Genomic DNA, 27,561 nt, shown 5'->3' with positions numbered 1-27,561 from the left:
GTGAGGACAAGGATGATCCAAGTAGAGGAATGGTGGCAGCCTGCCTACAAAATGGCTCCAGTGATCTTGCCTGGTACAAAGATGCACACCAGTGTGGGAACCAGCAAGCAGGCTGCACTGGAAGGCCTGGGTGTAGAGCAGACATGGAGACGTGCTGTCCTCCAGCGGCTCTCCCTCCCCCTCCTCTGTGGAGAAGCACAGGATCCTGGCCCCAGTCCACACAACCTCCCTTCCATAATCACAGAGGCAGCAAGAGGGGATTTTGTCTACACAGAGACACTGTGAAGATCAAGTTAGAAAGAGCTCAGTACACTTGGAAGCAATGTACTAGCATTAGATAATATTTTATGAAGGATATATTGTACCTAATTGTTGATATTAATGATTTATGATAACCTGGTTATCGTAAGGTTCACTGACTCCTTCAGGGGACATTTTTACCCCAGGTGAAAGTTGCTCCTCAGGACAAGTCTGACTCAAGCTCTCTAAGGCCAAAGGAGACCTTACCCCGCTTCAAAAGCACTAGGGAATCTGTGGGTGTGTGGGACTAGATCTACTGCGGGCAGAATGACTCCAGCCCCCCATTGGCACTATCAAAAATAGTCCTCAGGGCTAAGAAGCAGCCTCCTTCCTTCAGCCTCCAGGCCACTCCAAGATCGAACCACAGTAACTCTACAATTCCTCCCATGCAAGGGGTGATATTGGATCCATTGTTTCTCCTGACATTTTGCCTAAGATATTTGAATTCTAGTCCCCTCCCACTCTCTGCCATGGACCTGAAATAAACAGGTCCCTAGATCTGACTCTGGAAAAAAGTAAAGCACTGGTACAGATGCTGGCTGTCCACCCGTTCTCTGACTTCCCCTCTACCTTTCTAATACAACTCACGTTTGCTGCTGAACACCAGACCTTGCAGGATTAAAACTCTGTTTCACCCAGCTTTCCGTGCAGGTGGGTATAGCCATCTACCCTGGTTCTCATCAGAGGCCTGATAAACAGAGTATTGTGAGGGACCTTCTTAAAACACATCTGGTGTAAGCCCTTCTCCCTTTTTGCTCCTCTCCTTCCTGCTGGCTGGAATATAGATGAGATGGCTCAAGCTCAGGCAGCTGTCTTGGAATGTGAGGTGAAATCCAAGTTGAAGATCATGTAGCAAGACAGAAAGAGTCTGGATCCTTGACTCCATGGTGAAGCATCAGAGCCCAGGGCAGCCTTGAGACTCTTACGTGAAAGTGAAATCAACTCCATTCTTGTCTTCCCCTACTATTGTCACCTGTGTTCTTTCACAGGTGCCCAAATCTAATCCTAACCAATACAGCATTTGACTCCCCACTGTGCCTTTGGCACACTTGGTTGCTACATTCTTGCTCAGTTCTGGAGCTGCAATCCCTGTAATTCTCAAAAAAATGAGAAGGGAACCTGGCTGATATATCTTACCCTGAAAACATACTGCAGATGATAGTCCTGAGCAGGAGTAACACTAATAAAAATGGGACAATAATGAAAATCTATTTTCATTCCTGATGTCCTTTTACTTTATCTGATGTTCTTTCTTCATTTCCTCCAATGGACCAGAGCTCTCTCACTTATAGCACTTATGGGGAGTGGGGTGGAGGGAAGGCGCCAGTAGTGGTCATTTATCTCTTAGTGAGACTATAAACCAATGAGTCACATTCTAAAGAGGGGTCAAGTGAGGTGAAGCCGGGAGAGGTCACTGGACTTGGCAGTTGGGAATTCATTTACAAGGAGATTGAAGGTTGAGGGACACTATTTTGCTTTTCATGCATCGGGAGAGATCTGAGTGTGTCTGCAGCTGTTGGGGAAGGAGCCAGCAGAGAAAGAGAGATTACAAACATAGGAGAGTTATTAATGATGGAGAAACGTACCTGAGGAGATAAGGGCTGCATCAAGGTCAGGGGAGAGAGTGACCTTGGAAGAGGGGACACCTTCCCCTTTAGGCCTGGAGGAAAGGAAGGGAGGGTGGGTGCAAACAGGTGAGTGTTTACATTTCAGGGAAGGTCGATGAGGAAGTCCACTCCTGACAGCTTTGACTTTTACGGCTTAAATCTGGTCCAGCCATAGCGGGCCTCCTCTTGAAGACAGAGCACCAGGAGCTGAGCACATGCTATGGCATTTCAACCTCTGGTGTATTTGTAGAATCCCGGGTACAACTCCTGAACAAGGTTCTCAGGAACAGTCTGGATGTGTCAGGGTGCAGGAGGAGGGGATGGGGAACGTGCGTTAGGGACTGTTGGTACCAAACGAAGTGTGGAGTGAGGCTGGCATCCCATAGAGAACTGTGAAAGGTAGATATCTGTGATAAACCAAAGGTCTAGAACTTGATTCTAGAGCTGGCTCAGACATTCCACACACACCAAAACCCTCTGAAGGAGTCAGGAGTCACTGCTGAATTTCCCCCTGCTGACAGTCTAGGGACTTAGTAGCTACTAGAGTCTCCTAACGGCCACCCTGAGGGAAGAAGTTCTGAAAGGGCTCAGGGCCCTGAAGGTGTCAGTTACCCCTCATCCTCCTGGACCAGCCACATAAGTTGGATATGTTACAAAGGAACGGGGCAAAGAAAGACTTTGGTCAACCCCTACAGAAACCCAAAACCATTTCTTACAAACAGGAACCTGACACCGAGGCTGGTTCTGCTTATTCAAGATCAGACAGTAGTTCCAGGCTCCCCTTCTACATGCAGAGGACTAGTGTAGAGATGAGAACCAGTGTTTGGGCTACAGGGAAGGGAGCTGTGGTTAAAGATCCCAATCCCAAGTCTGAGCTCAGGTTTAGCTGTGGTAACAATAAAGCAGACATAAAATCCAGGGGAATTTTCTGCTGGCCGAGTCAGATATGAGGTTGCTAAACTCTCAAATCTGATTCCTGTTTAATGCTTTGATGACAAGGAAAATGAAATCTCCCATGAAGTACTTGCTAGAATACTGAAAATTATTCTAGACTTTTCAATACTTAGTTGGCATAATTTCTTCAATGTTTTTATTTTGGGTAATTCGAGATTTAAAAATTTCCAACTCCTCCTAAAACATATTGTGATAGTTTTCTCAGAAACAACCCAAGGGGATAAATTGCGTATTCTGTTCACATGCCTCAGAGTGACATTCAAAACTGTAACAACTACAACGGGCACCAGCCACCAGGGCAAGGGGCACGCCTGGTTTCCCTTTGTATGTCGATGGGGATGAGGTTCTCTTTATTCAAATATCTTGGGACAGGGCAGTCCAGCAGGCCATCAGACAGGACAGCATCTAGGTTTTTGACATCTGGATTAGTTTATCCATCTGTTGTGTAAAAGTTATACTTTAATACTGTCCTGATATTAGAAAGACTACTCTTGGGTAGAAAGAAAGTTTTCTCAATGTTTAGATCTATAACTTAAGAATCGTTTTGTTCTCCTAAATCTTCTTTACTGATTAGTTTGTGGGGGTTAGGACTACAATCTGCCTTTCTACAGGACTATGTCAAAAATGTTTTCTTTCTAGTTAAAAACAAACACAATTATGGAATTATGGTATTATCTTCACTTACTAAATATTCCCTTAACTTCTCACATTCTTTCCCCATCCCTACTGTCTCCTGTTTCTGTCACTAGGGCACTTGGAGAGAGAACTGGGTGCTCTAGACCTTTCTTCCTGTGGTATCATACATCACTCAATCATAATAGCCATCATTTATTTGGCTCATTGTATGAGCCAAGCAGTGTGCTAAATTCTTCGTATTAGTTGTCCCATTTATTCTCCCTGACAATTCTGTGAGGCAGGTATAGGTCATTATCTCCATCTTCCTAATGAGGAAATGGAGATCCAGAGAGAAGATAACGCCCAAGGTCATAGAGTTCAGTGGTGGAGCAAGGACTTGAGCCTTGGCATCTGATTCTGGAGCCTCTGTTCCTAACCACTGTGCTGCGAGCATTACTCTTTCTATAGAATGTTACACCTGGAAGGGACTAGAGGGATTATCTAGTCTAATCAATTTATAGAGGAGGAAGCTGAGGTCCAAAGATGTGAGGTTACCAGTTCAGAGCCTAAAGATGAGACATGACAGAGGATATGAGAATACAGTGGCGCTTCTGATCCACAGGTCACTGCTCATGTCATGAACTCTCGCAGCTTCATCTACCATCCTCAACTAGAGGCTGTGTGGTCCTGTGAATGTTTTCGCAGCCCTCTGCAATGAGTCTCCAAGGTACACATTTACGTGCTTCTGGGGCTGTGTGTTCCCCTCCTGATCAATCACTTTTTGATCAAAAATATAATCTTCCTTTTTCCTGTTGTTCCCTGAGGAACCACTGTCTGCATAAAATAAATATAACATATGTGGAAGGTGCATCAGAAACTTTAGGAAGCAGACATGAAAATATAGCCTTACTTATTGTTTTAGGATGGACTTAGAGAAAGGAATTACAGGATTTACTTCTCCAATAAACACAGGCCTATGTTTGATACTAAAACATTAGATAACTAGTGTCACCAATTTAATAAAGCAGAGCATGTGGCAAGGAGAAATGGCTGGACAGAGAGAGGGGAATGAGCACACCATACCAAAACGCCCCCCACCCCAGAGAAGGAAGCAAGACCTCAGCTAGAAGAGTCCAGGGCAGTCTCTGGGCTTCACACTAGGGAGAGCAGAACAGTCAGGAAAGACTTTCTTTAAGAAATAAACAATGAGCATCCACAAGGCCCTCGGAGCTGCCGTTTCACTTTCTCACCTCGCCCTGCTGGCAGGTCTCAGGAGCTCCATTTTGCTGGCTAGGCTCAGACAGGCTCAGCGCTTGCCCAGGGTCATCAAGTAGTGAGGGGGTCATAAGGCTGGGATTAAACTCAGGAGAGTCTCACTGCCTGCTGGTGGAAACCAGCACATCTGAGTGAACGCTAGGTTGTGAATCCTTTCACTATTCTGTTCTCCATCACCTTTGGCTCTGGCACTGCCCGAGTTTCCTCCCCAGTCTCTCTGCTCTCAGACATTCCTCCTGAGCATGTCTGCAAAGGTCACTCAGCCACACTCATTCAGTGCATCAGTGCAATGAGGTTACCCCACGTTTACTTCTCTCAGCCAAGGCCAGAGCAGGCTCATTCCATTCTACTCATCATGTTACTCATTCAGCCTCATCATGTAACTCAAAAAGGACTTGTGCATGCTGGCCTCTATAGAGCCCAAGATAGGGCTTTCCTCCGTGAACACTGAGCTCAAAGGGAATGAGAGAGATGAGCGAGGCATACGCAATTTTTTGTAGGCTAGAGAATCAGATGTAACTTTCAAGTTGATTTCTATTATTGTCTACCTTCCGGAAGCCCCCTCCCATCCAGACAGTGAGGGGAGGGGAAGGAAGAAGAGCAGCCAGTGAGACTGCAGAAGACAGTGACCACCGAGGAACTGAAGGGGAAAGAGACAGCCAGGTGACAGCTATTACTGTGACTGAGAGACAGGTGGGGGGCTGCTCACCCCTGGAGGAAAGGGATTGTTGCCTGGAGCTGTGGAGACCGTGTCCCAGTAGGACGGGGACAGCGAATACGGAATCTAAATGATGAGGCTGGTGGAGCACTGGGGCCATGGAGAACTTGGGCTCTCATCCTCAGGCCAAGAAATTTTCTAGAATGGTGATTTCATTCTAGAAATGAATCTAGATTTCAACACCTTTGGATCTTGTGGGCCAATAAAAATTCAAAATCATTTTGGGGGCCACTTTAGAGTTGTCAACTTTTTATTTTGCCAAGCAAAGACTTTAAAAGAAATGGCCATTTACTAAGGCTCTCACCGTCACTTCATTATAAAGTAAGGACATGTCTAAACTCCCAAACCTTATTTATGTATGTATTTATTTATTTATTTATTTTGAGGAAGATCAGCCCTCAGCTAACATCCATGCCAACTCTCCTCTTTTGTCTGAGGAAGGCTGGCCCTGGGCTAACATCCATGCCCATCTTCTCCACTTTTTTATATGGGACGCCGCCACAGCATGGCCTGACAAGCAATGCATCGGTGCGCGCCCGGGATCTGAACTCAGGCTGCCAGCCGTGCAGCGCGCACACTTAACCGCTACGCCACAGGGCCAGGCCCTCATGCCCTACTTTTAAAAATAACGAGCCAGGGGCCAGCCTGGAGGTGTAGTGGTTGGTTGTGTTTGCACACTCTGCTCAGCAGCCCGGGGTTCAAGGGTTTGAATCCCAGGTACAGACCTACACACTGTTCATCAAGCTGTGTTGTGGTGGCGTGTCACACACAAAATAGAGGAAGATTGGCACAGATGTTAGGTCAGGGACAACCTTCCTCACCAAAAATAAATAAATAATGACCCAGGGATAAAAACAAAACACCAAAATTTACCAACCTCCAATTCTTTTCAGAGGATTAACTGGTTTGTCTTTCACTCAGTGCAAAAATATAAAACAACCACATTCACGATTTTCCTTCCTCCATCTCTTTCCAATGAAGGTAACAGGTTGTTTCTCTAGATTCTGAAGAGGAACTCAGTACTGGGGCCACCATTGCAGGTTTCTATTTTTTATTTGAATTAACAGTCTTATAGGCTTGTAGCTCTCTGACCCTGGTTTCTTAGTGAATGCCACTGGGCTTTAATGTTCTAGCAAAATTTCATGTAGTGCTAACAGTTACTGAGAACATAAATGATATTTACATACAATATCTGATGAAATCCTTATAGCAACACTGTGAGAAGATATATTATCCTCTGACAGGTAAGGAAATGCAGCTCAGAGAAGTTCATTCCCTGGTGGCTAGTAAATGGTGGTGCTGGGATTAGAACCCAGGACTGATCCACCGCAGGCACTGTTCTACTGAACCATACTGCTCTCAAAGTCACCGTTCCAAGAACCATAGTCAACACCATATGTATTTACTCATATCTAGGCAAATTAACATATCTAGGGAAAATGACAAATTTAAATATTTCCTTTGGAAATTTTGGGACAAAGCTCTATGAAGGATACAGTAGAGAAAGAGGTTAACAGTATTTGGAAATGGCTCCTTCCCTTGGAGGTGGGTTAAATTAAAGCACGACATAAGTTCACTTTGAATCTTCAGTTGTTAAATTTTGAGAGTGTTTTCTCAAATGCCCTCCTTCCCTGGGGAGGGGAAGCCAGCGATGTAGGGAAAAATCAGGTCTCAGGGAGAGGGAGGTGTACACAGGAGACTTAAGGAGATACAACGGCCGTGGACTCTAGAAGTTCCCACGGGACTCGCCCTGCCCTCGTGATATTTGAAATGTGAATTTCTGTTTTCCCCATTTCCTGAAGGAACTCATTGTCATTTCCCACAATGCCTGATTCACTTTTCCTAGACTATAACATATGGAATGCCATAGAGAAATGCTTCACTTCCACACAGCCCATCACACGCTCTCACCAGAGCAGCAAGTCAGAACAAAAGAAGACAATTATATCATTTGCTTTTGCAAATGATTCATTTTGGTACTGGTCCTTTTAGAGGAGTTAATGTCTTAGGAAATTGTTTTTTCCCTCTTCTGAATGGCCTATTGTGTTATGTTTACCATGCATAGCTATGCATTCACAGGGGGAGTTGGAAGCTGGATGGAAGTTGTTCTAATTTCATTTTCTGTCACTATCAAACATGCAGGCATGTTCTGGAAGTAAGCTGTGAATACCAGCTGGCAAAGTGGCTACCTGATGGGCCTGCCTCCAGAATGTTCTATAGCTTCCTGTGACCACATGCCAACTAACCTAGACAAAAGAGTTGTCCTTTCTCACTTTCACTGGTGGACCACACTGCATGCCTGCAGAGTAGGTAAGAGGGACCTCTCTTCAGGAAATCTTCTGGATTGTATGAGGATGAAATCTTAGCTAGCCAGGGGCACTTAGCCTGTGTGTCTGTTACACTGGGAATGTTATTAAGGCCTCAACATTGCCATAAAACTCCTTACTGACATTCTCTTTGCTCATCTTCAATTGTTTATACTAGCCAGCCTTGAAAATGCCTCTACAACTTGTCTAAGATTAGTTAAAAGGAGTTCCCAGTTCATTGGTGAAGGCAGGCTAAGAAAAATATAACTATTTATGAATATATTTGTATTTGGCTGGAGGGTAATCTTCTAATACCATCAGAATGCTGGAGTTCTTCAACTCACTTCTAGATGAAATGAACCATGTCATTTGGTTTAAAACCAGCTGGTGCTTGGGGACTGACCCAAGTGGCTCAGATGTTACAAAATAGAATCTACTGTACAAACCATCTATAGGTTTCAAATAATAAAAATTATGGACTCCCCAGTACAGTGACCACAAATTTCAGATTATAACTGAGGAGAAGGTAGAGGATGCCTTTTTCAAGATCCACGTTTCTCTAAGCGCCCAGAATAGTGGGATGACTAAAGCAGATGCTCATTATAGCTGATAAAATGACATTATCTAAAGAGGTGAGTAGGTCACTGAAAGAGGATCTACTTCCCTCAAAATAATATCATGCAGATAACCATCAGATGATCTTCATTCGTGATAAGTGAATTTCCCTTAACTGGATCTTCCATCCATTTGAGAACCTGGTTGATTCCTGCCACCATGTTGGAGCATAACAGGCTACTCATCTGAGCTGCTGATCAGGCTTCAACACATTCTAACGACCTTCCCAGAAATGTTGTTTTATAGTTTTGAAATGGTTTCTCAACAAGGAAAGAGACAGCCCAACATAATGAAAAGATGCAATACAGGGCATGTGAAAAAATCCTTTTAAACAGGCTTTACAAGGCTGTCCTCTCTGAATAAAATACCTTCCATAATAACACGAAGGTCACAGTTGCTCACTCTAGTTACCTCCAGAGAGACGCTAACCAGCCAGGCTTTGACATATTTTTCAGGGGAATCCGAGAAAGCACAGGCAGAACCCCACTCTCCATACAGAAATCCTGTATTCTCCCAAGGCCATTCTTCAATCCAGATCCTTACAGAATGTGCTGACCTGCTGGGCTGGATGTGAATTCTCAAGTTTCCAAAACAGGGATTCAATGTGAATGTGGATATGACACCACTTCTCTAGCACTCTGCAGTGCTGGAATCCAGATTTCTTTCCTTTAGCTGGGTTAGATACAAGAGGACAGCCTTGTTAATGTCAGACTTGGACCACACAGAGAACAGGCCGTACAGCTGCAGCCACATCCAGCAACAACCGGCATTGTGCTGCTGCACTGGAGAGAACACCGGCACCATGTGGCCCTGTGCTCTCCCCACCGAGGGCTTGAGTGCACGGAGGGTGCACTCACTGGTGTAACCAAATATCTGTGCACGCCCTTAATTCTATCCTTAGTAACACGCTTGGGATAAATTCCCAAGAGTAGGATAATTGGGTCATGGCACACACAGTTTTAAGGTCTCAGAAACTGCCCTCTGGAAGATTGTACTAATTTTAATCCCACAAAAAGCACATGAGACTTGTTTCTCTACATCCTTATACACATTGATTATTATACTTTTTCACCTTTGTCACTGCGATAGGTGAAAAATTGCACCTCATGACTCTCTGTACTACATTATTAGTCTTAATCTTAGCATCTCTTTAGCATACCTTCACTGAGTTGTCTTATTTATCCTCACAGCATGTCTGTGGGGAGGAGGAGCAGAAAATTCCACTTGTCTCCACAGTTACTGTACTAACTGATGAACCTTGTAACACTCAGGCACAGGGCATGAATAATCATGCATTTTCAGTATATTTATGTTATGCTGGGCAGAACATAATTTCAACTCACTTGAAATTGGAGGCTGGGGGTTCTAGTCCGGTGTTTTAGGGACAACAGAGGGTGAGAGGGGGGACAGCTGCTGTCTAAACAGACAGCACGTGCTCTGAGGGCCTTTCTAACATGTTCAATGTTCTATTTTCTCTTCCCACTCTTTTCACCCTGGATTTTCAAAAATTGTGTTTTTTGATGGAAATTTAATTACACAAGAAAATGCTCATTATTGTAAAAAATAAAAGTTTTGCAAAAATAAGATTTTCCTAATTTTGTTAAAAGAGAATAAATGTGTGCATGTATGTGTACAAGTAAAATAACTAGAAGAAAATGCAATATATTGTTAATGGTGAGTTTTGCAAGATTATTCTCATTTTCTTCTTTATATTATTCTGCATTTCCAGATGTTCTACAGTAAATACACATTAACTTAATAATTAGGAAAAATAATATATATTATAAGTAATAACTGGACATGTAATCTTTCTGCATCTGGGGAACTCCATTCCTTACAACTTCGCAGGCAGCAACAAGACTCATTATCAAAAAGGACAAAAACAGAGATTGCAAATACATTTCACATCGGGTGCCAACCCCCATCACCCAGTGGGGCAGCCTGGAGCGTTATTTTCAAAAGTATTCTGAGGCTGAGTCCTCCCTCCCCAGGAGCCAGCCCTGGGATCACTGAGCAATATCCAGCCCAGACAGGGCTGATGGAGGGCTGCGTGAGTGTCAGGCTATTTGTCATTCCTGAAACAGACTCCAGCACTAGACGGGGCCTAGAGGTCATCTGGTGAAATCCCTTATGAACTGATGAGGAGACTAAGGTCCAGCGATAGGAAGCAACTGACTCAAGGTTTTGAAGGCAGAGCTAAGACTAGAACCTAATCAAGTAGCCCTGGCCTGTGTTCTCCACGCTGCCTTCAGCTCATCCATTCATCTCACGGGAGCCTCTCTACGGCAGCGATGAAGCAAGAGGTCTCCATCCTGGCCTCCAAGAACTCAGTTCTCTCCATCAGCTCTTCATCCCTCCTGCCAGAACCACCTAGTCTTCCCTGACTGTGGATTAGGGGCCTGTCTCCTCCATACAAATCTTCTCTATGCAGAAAATGGAGGGAAACAAATCCCAAGGCTTGGATGGAGTGACGGATTTGACCAGTAGGTGGCAGCACCAACAAGGAAGAGACCAAAAGCAGCATCTAAGTGCCCTGAACCTCAAGTGTCAGAAGGAGAAGCCCTTCATGGAATATTTTGTGGACATATTTGTATGGAGGCACTTAACATCCACAAAGTAGGAGCCAGCCTTGATGGCCCAGAGGTTAAAGTTTGGCGCTGTCCGCTTTGGCAGCCCGGGTTCTGTTTCCGGGTGTGGAACCACACCCCTGCTCTGTCAGCAGCCATGCTGTGGTGGTGGCTCATGTAGAAGACCCAGAAGGACTTACACCTACGATATACAACCACGCACTGGGGCTTTGGGGAGGAAAAAAAAAGGAAGATTGGCAACCGACCTTAGCTCAAGGCGAATCTTTCCCTACCAAAAAAAAAGCAAACAATGCCAGCTTATGCTTATTAAATTGGCAAAAGTAAGCTCCCTCTGGTATTGGCATGCATGTGGAGAACTTAGTATAATCTTGTATGGTCACTGGAAGTGTAAATTGGTACCACTCTTTTCAAATTCAATCAGGAAATATGTAGTAGAGAACATTAAATAGTCACTGATTCTTCTGGAATATTCCTTTAGGAAAATGATCCATGCTAAAGAAAAAATACGAGCAAAAAAGTTTATTATGGCGTTATTTATAATGATGAAAAATAGGGACAGAGTAAATGTCCAATAGTAGAGGTGAGGAAATTAAACGGTAACTGAGAAGTTTATGTAGTAACGTGGGCAATGCTAGAGAATATGAATAAATGCCAACAAATAGAACATATTAATACCTTAGGTTAAATTCAGGATGTAAATTTATATTTACTGTACCTGAATACACTTCGGGTGCCCCAAAGTGTGTGGGAAGGGAGAGTCTTTCAGTTAGAAAGATCTGACTTCTGAACTGGCAAATATATCACTTGTGTGGTCTCAGCAACTAAGTTATCCTCTCTGACCCTGGCTTCCTCGAGAGTGTGACGCAGATGATAACACCTGCCTCAGAGACTCGTGCAAGAGGAGTGAAGCTGTGTCTCAAAAGCATTTAGCATGGTGCCTGGTCCAGGGAAATCATCCAATGAATGGCAGCTGTTCATTATTATTGTCATCAGCTCATGTGGAGAAAGACTAGAACAGCACACAAAAAATGATGATAATCGTATTGGGGTTGTGATAATTTTTTCCTAAAGTGTTGCAATTAAGAAAAACACAATAAGGAAAATCACGTACAAAAAAAACCACAGTGGATTTTCACCCGTAATATCTAAGCTTTTTTCCTCATTCTGGCCCCACTTCCGTATCCTGACTTCAGGAGTCTCTTCTAATTTCTTAGCCTCAGCTGCATCATTTGTGCCCACTCGATACATATCCAGGTTCCAGAACCTCTTCCTTGTCATTAAGGCTCCATTCAGAGCAGTGTGCTGTATTCAGATTTAGTTAACAATGTTATTCTTCTGTGTATAAAATGCCACCTTGATATGCTCCATCAAAATTGATGCATCTTATTTCGCCTATGTAGATCTTACCAAGTGTGTTTAGTTTAAAAAGAAATCTGTTTCCACAGTAATTAACATTGGGTTATTACATTTTTATGATGAAATTTCAGAATTATGTTTATCTTGTTCTTCATCAGCAAGTCAAATATTTTTGAATGAAAGTGCACTTGTTTCCTCTTCTTGTTGTCATTTGTTTATTTTTAAGGCCTGTTTCTGGGTAGATAAGCTCTGGCTTATTTTAAAATACATTATACAGTGTAATTTGCCTGGACTTGAACTGAGAGGAAATGTGTCTCTCTTATTTCAAATATCAGTGATCAATTTAGAGGATGTGGGAATTTCACTGTGTTCATAAATCATACTTAAAGCTCACCTGACAAAAAGTTAATGAGTAAAACAATGATTTTTTTTCTTCCAGAAGGGGCAGGATTAATTAGTTTTATAATATGTGGGATATTTCAGAGCTTACTTGATTTTTCCATCTTAAATCTTTGGGGTTAAATTTTTGAGGGCTTAAAATATATTATTAGCATTCGTTGCTGTTTGTATCATATAGGTGTATTTTAGTTTGTCTACTTAAAAATAGTATTTTAAAGTAAATTTTAATGAAAATAGCTGCTAACTGTAACGTATTAGTGCCCAATTATAAGATGCTTTCCAGAATTATAAAGTACTAAACCATCGTGTGGAAAGCAATGAACCTTCTACAACCGAAGGAAAATTCTCTATAAAACTCGATGAAAAGTCCTATTAGTAATGCAGCTGTCACATCTCTCCTTACCGGGAAGAAGCAGAATAAAGGCTTAAGGCAATGGATCTGTACTCAGAGGTGATAAAAGGCAGAACAAATGTCCTCTTAGGCAGGGGTTACTTATGTGGCTTCTTGAAATCTGAGTTACTAGTCCTCATTGTTTTAAATGACTGTAGAAATGGGACTCATCTTCTCAATAGACATGTGTACTCTTTGGTGATTTCAAGTGTGCTTGTTCCTTGTAAGGTGCTCAAGAAAATAAGTCATCTCTCTCCGAGGCTGGCAGCAGCGTTCTCATTCTGAAGAGCCACAGCTCCAAGAGCTGTGAGCCCCTCACATGCATTCTCTGCTGCTGGGCCTTGAGGGGATCGCTGGATGAGATCCTGGGCTGGACAGGTGGGTCTCTCAACATCTGGAAGGTGATGGGAACTTGTTGAAGGATTTTTCTGAAGCAGGGGGATGACCCAATCAGATTAGCATTCCAGAAGAGTCTTTGTAGCTGCAGTGACTACCCTTTGTTGCCTTTGTTAATGAGAAACTCATAAGATTGTGGCTGGCCCCAAACCTCAGGCACTGGGACATCTGGGTTGGCCCTGAGAAGTTTGCTCAGGAGGCAGCTTTGGCTGCGGAGTAAGAAAGGCAGTGCCTTAGCAGCACTGTCCAGAGTCAGCTAAGGAAGAACAAGTCCAGGTCAGAATTTGGACCAGAGCTTTGGCACTGGAGGAGGGAGGAAACAGTGGACGCCAAAAAGGATGTATTACAAGAACATGTAGAGTCTTTTTTCCAGTTATATTACTATTTTTTTAAGATATGTGTGCATTTAAGTAACTTTACTAAGAAGAAGCTTAAATCAATTAAAATATTCACAACTCTGCTCTTAGCAATGTTGGCTGTGTGCAGCTTTTCCCATCAGTCATCACCGAAGCAGCCGTCAGCTAAGTATTAATATTTCAGTGAACATGGCTAGCCTTGAATTATCCAGTACCCTTCTAGATCAGAGGTAAATACATGCATGTTTTGCTGTCATAGGATATCTCAGAAACTCAGTGTGCCAGTTTCTGTTATAAAAATTAGTTATTAGAAACTGTGAACCTCTTCTGTTTTCCTAGATGAAAAATTAGATTCCAGAGAATTTCTCTGTGGCTTTTATTTTGTATGAATCCAAGAACTTGCCTTAAGTTTCCAAACTGAATTTATTTCCGATCCCTTGAAAACTTTATATCATCCTATTTTAACAACTAGAGGATAAGAAAAAAAATAAAGTCTATATCAGAAATGAATGTTTTTGGGCCGGCCTGGTGGCACATGCAGTTAGGTGCGCGCACTCCGCTGCTGCGGCCCGGGGTTTGCTGGTTCGGATCCCGGGTGCGCACCAACGCACCACTTGTTGAGCCAAGCCGTGGCGGCGTCCCATGTAAAGTAGAGGAAGATGATCATGGATGTTAGCCCAGAGCCAGTCTTCCTCAGCAAAGAGGAGGAGGATTGGCATCAGATGTTAGCTTAGGGCTGATCCTCCTCACAAAAAAAAAAAAAAGGAAATTAAATTTTTTTTTTTTAGGTTTGTTTCAAAAATTCTTTTTTTTTTTTTAATAAATTCTTCCAATAGAACCAAAGTTAACTTAGTGATTTATAAACTTAAGTTTAAGTGAAAATTTCACTCCAGAGAATAAAACTACTTCTCCAGATTGGAGGACCTAGTAGTCTGTCTGGTACCCACAACTTTGTCCTGGATCCCTGCTAATAGCTGACCCTCCACGCTTCCTCTTCTGCGTGTATTATAGCTAAATTCCATATTCATAATATGTTGCTATTTGATTGTCTGTTATGTAAAGAGAGTACAATGAAGACCAATAAGAAGATAACCTCCAGTTGCTGTACATTTTCTTAGCAGTTCTTTGCTGGACTACATCTATTCTAGCAAACAAGATATCTCTCTTAATAAATCAGAACAAAATAGGGAATTGTCTCTCTTGTGAATTATTTATTTCCTTTGACAGAAGAGGATGAACCTCCACTTAGCAAGGCCAGGCAGGGTGTGATTTTGCATCTGCGCGCAGACGGGGTGATTTTGGATGGCCGCGAGAGCACAGATGACCACGCCATCGTCCAGTATGAGTGGACACTGCTGCAGGGTGTCCCTTCAGTGGACGTGAAGGTAATTCATGTCGTCATTGTAAGGAAAACTCATGTTTCAGTGGAGTAGTCTTCCATAATGTCCTTCCACTTATGCTTCCAAAATGTCTGTAAGCTCGCAGAAGAGGTGTCAAGTGGAGAAAGTATAAAAGTGACTGTCCAAAAAATGGTTTATTCTGTAAATTTACTTTTCTACTGAGTAAACAGGGATCCTGATCATTTGTTTTGAAGCTTACCCTGTTCTTGCTGCTTCTTTTGTTGGCTTCTCCGGAATACAAAAAACACTTCAATGAAAAAGACTCATGCTTTGTTTTAATGACTCAGATTACTTTTTTTCAGCTTTTTAATTATTTTATTGAGGTCATATTACCTTATAACATTGTGTAAATTTCAGGTGTACATTATTATATTTCAGCTTCTTTTTGTGTGTGTGAGGAAGATTATCCCTGAGCTAACATCTGTCACCAATCCTCCTCTTTTTCTGAGGAAGACTGGCCCTGATCTAACATCTGTGCCCATGTTCCTCCACTTTGTATGGGATACCGCCACAGCATGGCTTGACAAGCGGTGGGTTGGTGCGTGCCCGGGATCCGAACCTGTGAACCCCGGGCCGCCACAGCGGAGTGCACGCACTTAATGGCTACGCCACGGGGCCAGCCCCGATTTTAGCTTCTTAATAGACTGCATCGTGTTCACCACCAATGATCTAGTTTTATCCGCCACTGTACATATGGGCCCCTATACCACTTTCCCCCTCCCCCAACCTCCTTCCCTTTTGGTAACCACCATCAGATTACATTTTAAAATTTTTATTTCTTCTTTTCTTAGTTCAAGATCCAGGTAAAAAATTCATCCATCACCAGTCATTGAGTTGCTAGTCTTAGAGCTTAGGTGCTGCTGGAGGCAAGAAGACGAAGCACAGTTCCTTGTCGACACCTCCCTAGTGAGAAAGGCTAGGAGCGCCCAGGAAGGGCTTCCACACAGGACAGAGGGAGTGGCGTCCCTAGGAAACGCCTGAAAGCTTGGTTCTTCCTATGGTTCTTCTAGTTCTAGTTCTGTGTGTGTTTCTACATGCTGTTAGGAGCTAAGTTTGCCCCACTCTTGATTTTATATGCTACTTCTCCATGCTTCTAGCTCTTCGTAAGTAAGCAGCTTTGCTTATATCTAAAAGCATTTTTAAATTTCAGTTTAAAAAATGATTCTTCTCTGGTTACAGTGCGTTAGGGGCATAGAAGGGAAATGAGGGCAGAGTTGGGGAAAACTGGTTATAAACAGATTCTAAAACAATAACAGAAGTATAATTTGACTGGGTTATAGAGGGAAGAATAAAGTTCAGTTTTCCCCTCTGTTCTCTACTTCTAGAGTTTCCTAATCATGGCTAATCTTATAGGTAGATCACTATCTACGTGGTATGTTTTGAGAGGATTTGAAGACTAAGAGAAAGGCCTAGTCCAAAAATATTTCTCCTTTTGATTCAAGAAATCTCAAGGGGCCGACCCCGTGGCTTAGCGGCTAGGTGCTCGCGCTCCACTGCTGGCGGCCCGGGTTCGGATCCCGGGCGCGCACCGACGCACCACTTTTCCGGCTATGCTGGGGCCGCATCCCACATGCAGCAACTAGAAGGATGTGCAGCTGTGACATACAACTATCTACTGGGGCTTTGGGGGGTAAAAAATAAATAAATAAAATCTTTAAAAAAAAAAAAAGAAATCTCAAGATAAGCAATTTAATTCTGTCTTAATTACTGCCTTCTCTGGTCCTATTTTTTTAAAACGATCCTCCTCTGGGCAGCATATTATAAGACAAATCCCCAACTCTTGAGGAAACTCTCTAAAATCACCTTCCTCCAGAATTGAGAAAGACGGGAAAATCAGAGTTCTATTCTTGTGAATATGATCTAACTCCACCATCTGACCGCGTGTAACTGGGAAAGTACAGACTGTTGGATTCATTTTGCTCTGGCCTCTTAAAGTCTCCATTGACCGCATCTCCACCTCAATCCTCTGGCCACACTCAAGGTCCCCTGTCACACACACCTTGCAAATCCCCACTCTGATCAACACTACAGTCTACCCTCTCCTCTGGTACGCCAGGGCAGCAAACTCCACAGCTGCTGCCTTCAGCAGTCTCAGGCCTTCTGTCTGCATTCAGGCCAACCAGTTGGGACAGAGCCTCTCTATCTCACAGCACCTTACTCAAGGCTGCACGGCTCACTCAACACATTCTACTAAGGTTGCCATCTGCTATCACGTACCCCTGTGTTCCGATGTAAGTCGCAAGAAGCAATAAAGAGTGGTGTAACCTATGGCATTGCTGCCACCTAGCAAGGTCTGCCGGCTTCTGAGCCAGAGTTGGAGGGAGTGAGAGCTGCCCCACCACCCCGTCGTGGGCAGATCTGCGCTTTATGACCTGCCCTTTGCACTATCACCAGCTCCCCTTGGTTCAACCTCGCACCCCTGTGACCATAGGCAGAGGTCGTAAATGACCCTTCCCTTACAACTATGTGGACAGAGGTGGGAGGGAAAGTTTCCAGAAGAAAGGATTGCCAGGCCGAATCCCACCAGAGCTCAGGTCGCCTGACCACTGCGGTGACTCAGGCAAGAGACAGGATGGGCTCTGATGGGTGGTGACGGATGAATGGGCGGAAGAAAAGCAGTCGAGTTCTGGATATATTTTTAAAGGAGCGCCAACAAGATTTCCTGATGAATTGAATGTGCAATGTGAAAGAGGAGAGTGGTTAAATCTGACCCCAAGGTCCCAAACCACAGTTCTGGTCTCATCTTAAATCTTACTCGTTGGAGTCTCTGATCTCTGACTGTTCTCAGGCTGATGCCACTTTCACCTCAGGACGTTCTCGTTTCTGAGGCTCAGTTGCCCACTCCAGACTCTTTGGAAGTTATCTCACTGTCTTTAGCTTTCTCTCTGCTGGCCCTGAGGGTAGTGTTTCAGAACTCACATCGTGACCCTGTCTGATATTCTCTCGGTGGAGTTGGGCCTGAGGATCACGTAACAGCGTGGCAGTGAACACTGCTTACCATCTCTCTGAAATAAACAACAAAGGATGGGGGCCTTCTCTGCCAGCTCTCCAGCTTAAAGCTTTTGCAAGGAAAGTGATGGGACAGCTCATAGATGGCTTTACAACCGGAGGTCTCAATTCTGTCACTGTCTCAGTGAATGAAAGTCACTTTACAGGGGTTTCATTTCCCGGCTATAAAAACAAAGTCAGGTCATTCAGTTTGAGATGAGAATCTGCCAATGCACATAGTGTATATATTTAAGCATTTACTGTATTTAGCTTTATTATATCTTAAAAAATAGTTTTTTATTTTATATTTATAATTTATATTATATTTACAACCAATATTAAGGTCTTTATATGTGGTTATCTCATTTGATTGTGTGAAGTAGGTGCTATTTTTACTTCCATTTGACAGAGGAAGAAACTGAGGCTTAGTAGGTTAAGTGACTTGTACAAGGTCACATAGCTGGTACATGGTAAGACTGGTGTTCAAACCCAGTCTGTTTGATGCCACTCTGTGCTCTTAAGAACCTCACCCGTGTTTCTTCCAGTGTGATCAGTGAATCACCTGAGGGTGCTTATTCTGTGTAGATTCCCGGATCCCACTCCAGACCCTGTGACTCAGACTCTGAGGCCGGGACCTGGAAATTCATCCCTTAACAGGAGCTCTGGGTGATTACTGAGCAGCCTGAACGTGGGAACCACTGTATCTCATTACATTGCCTCTAAGTGATTGTAAAGCATTCTGCTCGTGTGTGTATGTAGTAGTGACCAATCCTCCAAGCCAAGGTGGTGTGCAGGAGTCCAAATTCTGGGATTTATAAAATACAAACAAGAAGATGATAGTTATAATAGGACAACTCTCTGTACTTTCAAGTCCATTAATGCCTCAATGCATTAAAATGTATAATGGTCAGAATTTGTTTGTACAGAATATTGTCCAGACTAGTTCATTTAAACAGAAAGGATTTTTTTTAAATAGGCTACTAAGCAGTTAATAGTATCATTGGGAGGGCTGAAAAACCAGTTTTTAGACTGAGCATCCAGAAGTGACTCCCAAAATCCCTCCGCAGAACTGGGCCTCAGAAGCTATTGCTCTGCCGTGGTCATGAAGCCGCCTGCAAAGTGGAGTGAGGAGAGCAGGGAGTCCAGAGGGAGCCCTGGGCTCGGGGAGTGAGCAGAAGTGCAGCCCAAGAGGGAGATCTTCAAGGAAGGTGGGAGAACTCGGACACAGAAACAGAAGCCAGGGAAGTAGGGAGTTCCAGAGGGTGGGAGGGGCCAACATTGTTCACTACAGTAAGAGGCCCAGTGGGAAAAATTGAACACAAGACTAATAAGTCTTTGCTGGGTCAGTTGGTGAGTTTTACCAGCACAGGTTCAGGGGAATGGTAGGGAAAGAAGCCAGATGGAAGGGATAAAGAATAAATGGAAAATGAGCAGATGAACCAGCACGTGCAGCATGGACATCCCTTTGAAGATAAGTTGAAATGGAAAGGAAATAAGATTGTGGATAGAGAAGATCTTGGAGTGTAGGGAGCTATTTACTTACTGTTGTTTTGTTTGTTTGTTAGGTCAAGAGAAACTTGAGTATAGTAATAGAAGGGCCATTTGAAAGAGAAGTCGATTGATAGGTCGACGTTCTGAAGGTCAGAGAGGGAGAGGGGTCAAGGACTAGTGCAAGAGGAACAGCTCATCTTAGGGCTGGAGGTAGGGAGGTGACGATGGGTACAGAAACAGGTACATCACCAGGATGGGGTGAGTGATGACCATAATTTTGGTGCTAATTTTCTCGTTGAGGTAGAGGAGGTCACCTGCTGAGAAGGAAGGAAATAGATATTGGGTGTGGAGCTTAGAGGTGGTACAGTTCGGAACAGCCGCTGCTAAGGACAATTGAAGGATTGTCAGTCAAAGACATTGTCAGCCCAGGTGAAACTGGAAATTGTGAATGCAAAGTAGGGCCAGACTGCCAAAATAGTGTAGGATTTAGTATCCCACAGCCTTGGACCAGAGGTGGCAATGTGGATCCTGGGACTGCTCCAAGGCTGACACTGATTTCCAGTTCATGATGATATTGGACTCCGTGCCTCAGATCTCCTAACTAAATGTGATGTTTCCTATTTGTGTGTCGTGTGCCTCAGTCAGGAACCCTGAAGCTGTCCCACTTATAGGAAGAAGCATTCACCTTTCAGCTCACTGTGATGGACACTGCTGGGCAGAGAAGCTGTGACAATGTCTCGGTGACAGTGCTTCCCATGGCCTTCTCCATGGGAGGTGAGAAGAAAGTCCTTCCCTCACATTCCCAAAGGTCAGCAGAAACTGGGCCATTTATGGAAGGATGGTATTGGATTGGCATTTTATATTCTGACTATGCATTTCTTTGGCTCTTCCATTATATTTTTGGCTGTTGTTAAATGAGAGTCCTTACTAAAAATATAATAATAAAAATAGACTCCATTATATTTTGGGCTAAGTGACGCCGCTGGATTGGGCAGGGAGCACTCCAGGGGATGAGAATAGACTGTGTGAGCTCCGGGACCCTATAGAGGCTCTGTCTTTCCTTGAGTGGTTTTCATGAAAGACAATCATCTGCCTTTTCGAGGAAAGAATCTTGTTTAAAGGTGGGTCTATTTGGTATGTATGTTCAAAGAGTGCAGCTAAGGAGTATGTTTAAGACAAATTAAAGTGTGTGAAACACGTGTCAATTTAAAAGGAGTATTTAAAAATTTTCATGGACACTTTACACATATGCCTGGATACACTAAGAATATAGCTTTACATTTACATGAGGGTCCTCACATTCTGTTGCATAATGAAAACTCTTCTTTTAAAAATTATTTTATTAAGATCATATTGGCTTATAACATTGTGTAAATTTCAGATGTACATTATTATATTTCAGTTTCTTTGTAGCCTGCATCATGTTCACCACCAAGAGTCTAGTTTTTATCTGTCACCATTCACATGTGCCCCTTTACCTGTTTCGCCCGCCGCCCACCCTCTTCCCCCCTAGTAACCACTAATCTATTCTCTCTATGGGTTTGTTTATCTTCCATATATGAGCGAAATCATGTGGTATTTGTCTTTGTCTGTCTGATTTATTTTACTTGGCGTAATACCCTCAAGTCCATCCATGTTGTTGCAAATGGCACGACTTTATCTTGTGTTTATGGCTGAGTAGTATCCCATCATATATATATATATATATACACATACATATACTGCAACTTCTTTATCCGTTCATCCATTGATGGGCACTTGGGTTACTTCCATGCCTTGGCTATTGTGAATAAAGCTGCGATGAACATAAAGGTGCATAAATCATTTTGAATTATTGACTTTATGTTGTTTGGATAAATACTCAGTAGTGGAATAGTTGGATCATATGATATTTCTATTTAGTCTCTGTTAATCTTGACCTAGTGGAAGTCTTACCTTCCCTGCCCTCCTGCGACTTGAGACTCATTTATAAACAGGGTGTTTGAGCATGTGCTCACGCTACTCCTTCTTGTGATGATGGCAGTTGCATTGATATCACGCTGGCTTGAGATGGAGTGGAGCAGTGTTTTGACGGGTCTGATGAAGCTTTCTGTCAACATTGTGACAGCTGCCTCGCATTTTCAGGCCAGGGGATGGAAGGGATATCTGTGTATTCATAATACAAGGTAAGCTCAATATTGTTTTTCTGCCTGGTTTCAGGTATAAATTTATGTGAACAAGCTATGTCTGAAATTAAATGAGCATTTATCATGAGTCTGTAGTCCCTGTGGCAAATGTCAAATTTTTGATATTGCTTACATTTTTCAAAAATTGCTTTCTTTTTTTAATTAATTAATTTATTTTTCCCCCAAAGCCCCAGCAGATAGTTGTATGTCATAGCTGCATATCCTTCTAGTTGCTGCATGTGGGACGTGGCCCCAGCATGGCCAGAGAAGCAGTGCGTCGGTGCACGCCCGGGATCTGAACCCGCGCCTCCAGCAGCGGAGCGCGCACACTTAACCGCTAAGCCACAGGGCCGGCCCTCAAAAATTGCTTTCAATTTTCCAAAAGATTCTTCGCCCTTCTAAAAATGCTGTATAGCATATGCTCTTTTAAAACCTGAAGTGAGTTAACAATTTGTTTTGATGAATTTTTTAGAAAATGTATGACATACTCGGGTGTGGCTCAGTCAGAGCTGTAAACCAGTCTTATAATGTCACGTACAGAAAAGTCATCGCAAGGAAGAAGAGAAGCTGCAGAAAGTTCCGTGAAGTTCTGGCTTGAGGAAGGATGAAGAATTGCAAATCCTAGTTTTAAGTTTTGTCTTTGTCAATTTATGTGTGACATTTAGAAAGTTAATTATTGGAAGAAGAGAGAACAGACTACCAATTTGGAAACGAGAGAGAGAAGTTTTTTATGGGGCTCTGACGTGTCTTAGATGGATAGATTATTATTCCCAAATATCCATGACTTTCAATCTACTGCAAATTTGGTGGTTTTAGTTAAAGTTCAGAAAAGAAACCCAACAACTAACAGTAGTTTTTCCAAGCATCAGTGAGCCTTGACCGGAAGATGGGGACCCACACAGCAACTGCCCAACCTAGAACCACAGGACCGAGTGAAGATGCAAGGTGGGGGCTCCTTACTGGAGAAATCCCAGAAAGCCACTGCCCCAAACCAGCCCCCTGTGTTATCAAACACAGAGAAGAGGAATCATTCCACCTTCTGGGGACCAGAGAGTCAGATTGATCCTGTGATGCCAGGTAAGGACTCGAGGCAGATTCTCCACAAAAAGCCTCATTGCCTATAATGAGACATGACACAAAATAAAGTTTATATTTGAAGAGTGTTAAGGAAAAAGAAAGAAGAGAGTTAAAATTAAGAATTTGACCAAAAAAAAAAAAAGCCCCTGGCATTTGCACTGATTATTTATGGTAGGGAACATCTACTTAACATAGTCTTACATTCCTATATCTATGTATACATACTCCAGAGATACCAATACATTTATTTGTACATACATTAGACTTAGGCATTTTTAACACCTGTGTTACAGAAACTAATGCTCTAAGAGTTAACTTTTAGGTTATTTTGAGATGAAGCAGCATAACCCCTACGTATTCATGTAAATCCTCTTCACACTGAGCAAGTGAATGTAAAGAAACTATGACATCATGTTGACATGGTCGCGTGTGCTAGTTATTCAGTGTTATGCCTCCGATTTAACTAAATCTGTAATTGTTTTGTTTTTTTTAATGAGTCTAAAAAGATTTTTAAATACGTTCACACTGCAGAAACATTACAGGATTCTGAATTTTAAACGTCTTTTTTACACTTCTATATTTGCATGACTGTATGACATACATGACAGAAATATAGGTGATCACATTTCTGAATGCTTTATGAATGTCTTTTCAGTACTCAAACTCTGCACACATTTTACTGAAATAATCTGTCACTATTTTAATAACTTTATGAGAATTTTTTGTTCATTGCAGAAGATGCAAATAATTGAAAAGAAAAATAACAAAATACCACCATTTATTGAAAACAACTTTAAATATTTTGGTATATTTCCTTCCAATCTTGTTTATCTCCTTTGTAGATTTTAAGTGCCTCCATACAAACATGTCCACAAAATATTCCATGAAAGGCTTTTCTTCTGACAGTTGAGGGTCAGGGCACTTCAGATGCTGCTTTGGTCTCTTTCTTCTTGGTGCTGCCACCTACTGGGCAAGTCCACCATTTGATCCAACCCTTGGGATTTGTTTACTCCATTTTCTCCATATTGAAGGTTAGTACACGGAAGACAGTCCCCTAAGACACCATCAGGGGAGCCCAGGTGGCTTTGGCAGGAGGGTTGAAGAGTTGAGGAGACAACTGAGTTCTTGGAGGCCAAGATGGAGAACTCTTGCTCCATTGCTGAGGTAGAGAGGCTCACGTGGGCATGAATCGATCAGCTGGAGGCAGCGAGGAGACCACAGGCCAGGTCTCCTTAACCAGGTTCTAGTCTTGGTTCTGCCTTTAGAACCTTGAGTAAGTTGCTTTCTATCTCTGGACCTCCGTTTCCTCATCAGTGCATAAGGGATTTCACCAGATGACCCTTAAGGCCCCATCTAGCACTGGAGTCAGTTTCAGGAATGGCAAACAGCCTGACACTCATGCAGCCCTCCATCAGCCCTGTCTGGGCTGGATATTGCTCAGTGATCCCAGGGCTGGCTCCTGGGGAGGGAGGACTCAGCCTCAGAATCCTTTTGAAAATAGAGCTCCAGGCTGCCCCCACCAGGTGATGGGGGTTGGCACCTGATGTGAAATGTATTTGCAATCTCTGTTTTTGTCCTTTCTGCTAATAAACCTTTGACACTGACTGTGAAGATGTAAGGAATGGAGTGTCACAGATGCCGAAAGATTAGATGTCCAATTATTATTTATAATATGTACTGTTTTTTCCTAATCAAGTAATACATGTTTACTGTAGAATATTTGGCAATACAGAAAAATATAAAGAAGAAAATGAACATTGTCTAGCAAAACTCACCATTACCAATTTGTGGCATTTTCTTCTGATTACTTTTATTTGAACGCATATATGCAAACATTTATTCACTTTTAACAAAATTAGAATAAGGTTATTTTTGCAAAACTTTTATTTTTCACACTTATGAGCATTTTCATCTATTATTAAAGATAATAAAAAATAATAACAGAATATTGAAATGATCCACAACCTAGCAATCACTCAGATGTGCTGGTTTCCACCAACAGGCAGTTAAGACTCTCCGGAGTTTAATCCCAGCCCTGTAATCCAATCAGTACTTGATGACCCTGGGCAAGCGCTGAGCCTCTCTGAGTCTAGCCAGAAAAATGGAGCTCCTGAGACCTGCCAGCAGGGTGAGGTGAGAAGGTGAAATAACAGGCCCTAGGGCCTGGTGGATGCTCACTGTTTATCTTTTAAAGAAACACTGTCCTGGCTGTTCTGCCCTCCCTAGTGTGAAGCCCAGAGACTGCCCTGGACTCTTCTAGCTGAGGTCTTGCTTCCCTCTCTGGGATGGAGGCTGTTCTGATTTGGTGTGCTTGTTCCCCTCTCTCTGTCCAGCCATTTCTCCCAGCCACACATTTTGCTTGATTAAATTGGTCACACTAGTTATCTAGCGTTTTAGTATCAAACATAGGCCTGTGTTTATTGGAGATATCAATCCTGTAGGTCCTTTCTCTAAGTCCATCCTAAAAAAATAAATAATGCTGTATGTTCATGTCTGTTTCCTGAAGTTTCTGATGCACCTTCAAAATATGATCTATGTATTTTCTGCAGACAGTAGTTCCTCAGGGAAGAACAGAAAAAAGGAAAATCATGTATACATATAGTGTGTGTGTGTGTGTGTGTGTGTGTGTGTGGAAGATTTGCTCTGAGCTGGCTTCTGTTGCCCATCTTCCTGTTATTTGCTTGAGGAAGACTAGCCCTGAGCTAACATCTGTGCCGATCTTCCTCTACTTTGTATGTGTGTCCCTACCACAGCATGGCCTGATGAATGGTATAGGCCCGCACCCAGGATCCGAACCCGCGATCCCAGGTCACTGAAGTGGAGCACATCAGTCTTATCCGCTATGCCATGGGGGCCACGCCCAAATTATATTTTTGAGTGAAAGGTGATTGAGGAGGAGGGGAACACCCGGCCCCAGAAGCAGATAAATGTGTACCTTGGAGACTCATTGCAGAGGACCATGAAAACATTCACAGGACCACACAGCCTCTAGTTGAGGATGGTAGATGAAGCTGTGGGAGTTCATGACACGAGCAGTGACCTGTGGATCAGAAGCACCATTGTGTTCTCATCTCCTCTGTCATGTCTCATCTTTGGGCTCTGAACTGGTAACCTCACATCTTTGGACCTCAGCTTCCTCCTTTATAAGTCGATTGGACTAGATAATCCCTCTAGTCCCTTCCAGGTGTAACATTCTATGGAAAGAGTAATGCTCACGGCACAGTGGTTAGGAACACGGGCTCCAGAATCAGAGGCCGAGGCTCAAGTCCTTGCTCCACCACTGAGCTCTATGACCTTGGGCATTATCTTCTCTCTGGATCTCAGTGTCCTCATTAGGAAGATGGAGATAATGACCTATACCTGCCTCACAGAATTGTCAGGGAGAATAAATGGGACAACTAATATGAAGCATTTAGCACACTGCTTGGCTCATACAATGAGCCAAAGAAATGATGGCTATTATGATTGAGTGATTTATGATACCACAGGAAGAAAGGTCTAGAGCACCCAGTTCTCTCACCAAGTGCTCTAGTGACAGAAACAGGAGACAGTAGGGATGGGGAAAGAGTGTGAGAAGTTAAGGGAATATTTAGTAAGTGAAGATAATACCATAATTCCATAATTGTGTTTGTTTTTAACTAGAAAGAAAACATTTTTGACATAGTCCTGTAGAAAGGCAGATTGTAGTCCTAACTCCCACAAACTAATCAGTAAAGAAGATTTAGGAGAACAAAACGATTTTTAAGTTATAGATCTAAACATTGAGAAAACTTTCTTTCTACCCAAGAGTAGTCTTTCTAATATCGGGACAGTATTAAAGTATAACTTTTACACAATAGATGGATAAACTAATCCAGATGTCAAAAACCTAGATGCTGTCCTGTCTGATGGCCTGCTGGACTGCCCTGTCCCAAGATATTTCAATAAAGAGAACCTCATCCCCATCGACATACAAAGGGAAACCAGGCGTGCCCCTTGCCCTGGTGGCTGGTGCCCATTGTAGTTGTTACAGTTTTGAATGTCACTCTGAGGCATGTGAACAGAATACGCAATTTATCCCCTTGGGTTGTTTCTGAGAAAACTATCACAATATGTTTTAGGAGGAGTTGGAAATTTTTAAATCTCGAATTACCCAAAATAAAAACATTGAAGAAATTATGCCAACTAAGTATTGAAAAGTCTAGAATAATTTTCAGTATTCTAGCAAGTACTTCATGGGAGATTTCATTTTCCTTGTCATCAAAGCATTAAACAGGAATCAGATTTGAGAGTTTAGCAACCTCATATCTGACTTGGCCAGCAGAAAATTCCCCTGGATTTTATGTCTGCTTTATTGTTACCACAGCTAAACCTGAGCCCAGACTTGGGATTGGGATCTTTAACCACAGCTCCCTTCCCTGTAGCCCAAACACTGGTTCTCATCTCTACACTAGTCCCCTGCATGTAGAAGGGGAGCCTGGAACTACTGTCTGATCTTGAATAAGCAGAACCAGCCTTGGTGTCAGGTTCCTGTTTGTAAGTAATGGTTTTGGGTTTCTGTAGGGGTTGACCAAAGTCTTTCTTT

The 27,561-nt window shown here is 42.9% G+C and overlaps 1 long non-coding RNA gene across 8 annotated transcripts; it reads left to right on the top strand.

Moving 5' to 3' along the window:
* Window positions 1-1,824: 1,824 nt before the first annotated feature.
* Window positions 1,825-25,676, top strand: LOC147911248 (uncharacterized). 8 transcript variants are annotated; one of them, XR_015551369.1, is made up of 5 exons: window positions 1,825-15,261; window positions 20,397-20,563; window positions 21,779-21,920; window positions 22,109-22,997; window positions 23,840-25,676. It is a non-coding gene; the product is annotated as an uncharacterized LOC147911248 (long non-coding RNA). The 8 variants fall into 8 exon arrangements; XR_015551367.1 differs by lacking the exon at window positions 23,840-25,676 and having other exon boundaries at window positions 1,825-5,414; window positions 7,612-15,261; window positions 22,109-23,630; XR_015551370.1 differs by lacking the exon at window positions 23,840-25,676 and having other exon boundaries at window positions 1,825-7,779; window positions 15,104-15,261; window positions 22,109-23,630.
* The last annotated feature ends 1,885 nt before the right edge of the window (window positions 25,677-27,561 follow it).

Source organism: Ceratotherium simum, unplaced genomic scaffold (assembly GCF_057802395.1).
Source record: "Ceratotherium simum simum isolate JZ-2026a unplaced genomic scaffold, ASM5780239v1 HiC_scaffold_45, whole genome shotgun sequence".
Classification (NCBI taxonomy): Eukaryota; Metazoa; Chordata; class Mammalia; order Perissodactyla; family Rhinocerotidae; genus Ceratotherium; species Ceratotherium simum.
Note: the sequence above shows the minus strand (reverse complement) of the source record. Positions and strands in the feature narration are given on the sequence as shown.